The following is a 4,542-nucleotide window of genomic DNA, read 5'->3' as shown; positions in this document are numbered from 1 at the left end:
GGGGCCGGGGAGATGGCTCAGTAGGATAAGCACTTGACTGGCAAATGCAAGGATCTGAGTTCAATCCCCGGTTCCGCAAAAAAAAAAAAAAAAAAAGAGAGGGGCAAAACCATACATACATACAGATTTAAGTTGAATAAGGTGATAGTCCTAAGAATTTCCATCAGCTTTTTAAAATAGCACTTAATGGGTAGAACCCTGACCCTGAATAACTCTCTATGTGGAAATCTGTGAACTAAGCAACTACACTGAGGAGAGCAATTTGTAATACTAACCTCATACTTGAAATACTTGTCATCTTCATCTTCTAAATGTGTACCGTTTCTAATGTCATGTCAATTATTACTATCCTCTCTTTAAATTTCTTTTTAAAAAGTAATAGAAGAAAATGAGAGTCAAGAACAAAAATTTAAAATTTCTTGAAAGCATGTGGTAATATTCAATCATATGTCCCAACTTCCCATCTTGTATAACTATATCTGTTAAACTTTTTTTTTTGTATCAGAGATTGAACTCAGGACCCTGCTCTTGCCAGGGAAGCACTTATTCTACTGAGCTGACTCCCCGGTTTAATATCTGTTAATCTGAGCAACAGATTTGATGATAAAAATAGATAATATATTGTTAATCAGCAATTTTTGTTTTGAATATCTGTAACATATGTATTGTTACATGTTACCCTGTTTCTGCCTTTGTTTTTCTTGCTCTTGTTTTTACTCTTTAAAATAAGTGAAAATTATGTATGAAGAAAGCCAATTCATGATGCAGTCAGGAGACTTTCCTTCTGACCCTTCACTGGGACCATTTCCTGTTATTTTCCATAAAATGTAAGCTTCCACACTGACTGAGAAACGTCCCCTTCCTCAGATGCAGAAGTGAATCCTTGGCTTACCTCTTTAAATATCAGCTGTGACAACTTGAAGAGAAATATACTGTTCTCCCATAGATCCTTTGAAAACTTCTATTAATACACATTTGCAATAATAAAGAGTATACTTATATTAGGTCCATGCTCATAAGACACCTTCATTGTGCTTCTGTTCTCCTTTCCCTTCCTACTCACATCTCTCCTTCTGTCTCTGGATTCACTTTCCTCATTTCCAGTATTATTGATGCTATGTGTTTGTTATAATTATCATGATTTTAGGGGATGGCCAAATAGTTCAGCAGATTAAAGTGCCTGTGAGCAGGCACAGGGGCCCGGGGTTCGATCCCTGGGCCTATTGTGCCAGTCAGGCCCCCAAGGAGTGCTGAGACATTGATTGAGAATAGGTGTGGTAGCACACGCCTATAATCCCAGCTCTTGGGAGGCTGTAAACAGGCGGATCATTATGAGTCTGACCTAGAAGTGAGACCCTGAACACCCTGTAGACCCTTCCCTAAAATACAAAAAAAAAAAATTTAGTTCATGTTTGTAACATATCATGCTTACATTAATTATGGATTTATAGAACATGTATGCCACACATTTTAAATCTTCACTTATCTGCTTTTCCTCCTCTCACCCACTCTCCCTATCTCATGGATGTTTTTCCCTTTTACAGCTATCATTGTTTCCTTCCACTGATCTCTTATTTTGCTTTTTACTTGTACATTGCATTACTAAAATGAGGGCAAGCAGAAGTCAGTTCAGCTGTGTGTCTCGTTTATGTCGTCTAACACTGTACTTTCCAAGTGTATCCATTGTTCTACAAATGCCCAAGATTTATTCTCTTTGGTAGCTGCATATCCCACTATGTATAGATGGAAGATTTCCTTTATTCATTCATTTGTTGATGGACATAACAACCATATTAAAATACAAAGGCAAAACCAATAAGATCCTTACTTGAGACACTGTTAAGGAGATAAAGCACCTTCCCTGAATCCCTTCCATTGCAATGAAGTTCAAATAGGTACATACTGCTCTCTGTGCTAAATAAAAAGCTATCAGATAATACTCTTTGTGTTACTTCTCTTAAGTTTTATAAACTAAGATTTTTTTATTATTTTTTTCTTAAAAAATGAATTCTGGAGCTTTAGCTTAACTTCTCTGAATATAAAACTTATTTCATTCACTCTTTGAAAAACCATAAAATGAAAGATATAAAAGTGACTTTAATCACCTCTCTGTGACGTTCAGTTTGTGACAAGGTAGATAACAGAGCATGCATATACCTTCACTGTCTGCAAAGGGTTCCAAACAACAGAAATATTAACTGTTAGGTACATTTTGCTTTCATGAAAAAATCAGTAAGGAAAATAAAACAGAGCAATCAATAGCAATTATGTTCCATGAATAAAGATTCCTGAGGAACAATCAAGCAACGTGAAATTACACTCAGACAGTAAATGGCTGGTTGCTTAAAATTGCAAATCAATGATTTAACAATTTGAACATCCAAAGAAACAGCTCAAGAAATCAGTTATACAAAATTTGAAAATGCCTTTATTTGTTATGTAGTTTAGAAATATGGTACAATACCAAGTTTACTGATAATCTTATAAAATATAACATCAAATGATTCCCTAGAATGAAGATCCTTTAGTCATTGTTCGCCTATTCTGTCCAAGAAAATAATCCCACACCACCCTCCAGAAAAGGCATCCTTACATTATCTTATTCACCAAATATTTCTTTCAAAACTTAAGCTAACTATTTTAGCTAGTCACCTCCCAAGTATCTTGTTTTGAAATACCTCTGTCTTTGCAATAAACAAGACCCATCAAACTGTTTTTCTGAACAATAAAGAAAAAATTGCTACCTACTCTAAAATAGGTTCTTCAGTTTTCTTGGAATAAAATACAGGTAACCTGAAAACTATAAATTTAATCTGGTGCTTAGTGTTTACTGAAACAAAGAGAAAAGTGAACACAAATAAGAGCATAAAGTAGAAAGAAAAAAGATTCTAGAAAATGGTGTAGACTTAAAAGCTGAAGCCCGCCTTTAGTCTAGTTTTCCTTTCAAAAGCTTTGTGATTGTTGTGTGTGGTAGGACATGTCTGTAATCACAGTTATCTGAGAGGCTAAGGCAGGAGAGTAACTGCGTGGAGCCCAGCTCACACGAGTTAGCAACTTAGCAAAAGTCTAACTCAAAATTAAAAAAAAAAAATAAAAAATGGCTGAAGAAATAACTCAGTGTATTGCCTCTGGGTTCAAGCCCCAAACCACAGTAAAATCAAAAATCAGACAAACAGACAAGCAGACAAACAGATAAACAAACAAACAAAGTAGCTGTGAAGCTGTGTTACTCTCAGTAGAATCATAACCTCTCTGATAATCTCTCTCTGACTCATGCAATAAGTATGTTCTGACACTTTCTCAAATGTTGCCCCAGTGTTACAGAGTAAACAAAAGCATTCTCTGTAAACAGGAGTTTAATGTACAGGGTTTGTACATGTAAAGTAAATAGTAGGTGACAGATTGTATAAGTCTTCTTCCTCAGGAAATACATGAGGCACATTTTTGCAAAGGACAGGATATTAACACTGGAAGAGAAACTCGTGATCTCCTGTGTAACTTAAAGGGGTAAATGGCAGAGAAAATCCACCCGGCAATAACAAAATGTCAGCACAAACTTATTTCTTATTTTTATCTTATTTTATGTATTTTAAGGAAGGGTCTACACGGTGTTCAAGGTCTCACTACTAGAGCAGACTCATAGTGATCCACCTGTTTACAGCCTCCCAAGAGCTAGATTACAGGCACGTGCCACCACACCCAGTCCTAATTGCCAGCTCAGCTTTCCCAGGGTAGGGCCAACATGGAAGGCATAGGGTTTTGAATCCCAGCCCCTGTGCCTGCTTGGAGATGCTTTAATCCGCTGAGCTATTTGGCTGGACCAACTTATTTTATTTTTATTATCATAAAATGCTAATCTTCCTTTAGAGGCAAAAGTGAAATTGAAAATGAGAATTTTTAAATAAGGTTTATACATTTCTTACCTAAAATACTACTACATGAGGAAAAAGTGAAGGGAAAAATTTGTAAGTGCAGGGAAGAAAGGAAGAAATACTCCACAAAAATGAAAATAAATTGTTTTAGAAGTACTGTAGTTTTTCTCACCATGGTAAATAAGAAATATTCCAGAGATTTGAATTACACATACAAAACTTCTTGTTTCACATATACAGAATAAGCTTCTTATTTCTGATCAAAACCTTCTCCGGCTCAGGGCAAGTTTAACATCATTGTTCCTCAAGCTGTAAATTAAAGGGTTCATTAATGGAACTGTGTTGGCATAAAACACAGAAGAGATTTTTCCCTCATCCATAGATCCAGCCGAGGAAGGCTTAAGGTACATGAAGGCACCCGACCCAAAGAACAGAGCAACAGCGATTATGTGGGAACTGCAGGTGCTGAAGGCTTTGGACCTGCCCTCAGTGGACCTCAGCTGAAGGATATTAGAGAGGATGAAACCGTAAGAGGTGATGATGGTAACGCTGGGCATAATGATGTTGATCCCCACCACGATGAGAACCTCCAGTTCATTGATGTACGTGCTGGTGCAGGAGAGCTGCATCACAGGGAGAATGTCACAGAAATAGTGGTTGATGGTGTTTG

General features: G+C 36.6%; 1 pseudogene; it reads right to left on the bottom strand.

The window, feature by feature from the left end:
• Positions 1-4,132: 4,132 nt before the first annotated feature.
• Positions 4,133-4,542, bottom strand: part of LOC101563325 — a 40,364-nt pseudogene continuing 39,954 nt past the window's right edge.

The sequence above is a fragment of the Octodon degus genome, unplaced genomic scaffold (genome assembly GCF_000260255.1).
Source record: "Octodon degus isolate 3935 unplaced genomic scaffold, OctDeg1.0 scaffold00136, whole genome shotgun sequence".
NCBI lineage: Eukaryota > Metazoa > Chordata > Mammalia > Rodentia > Octodontidae > Octodon > Octodon degus.
Note: the sequence above shows the minus strand (reverse complement) of the source record. Positions and strands in the feature narration are given on the sequence as shown.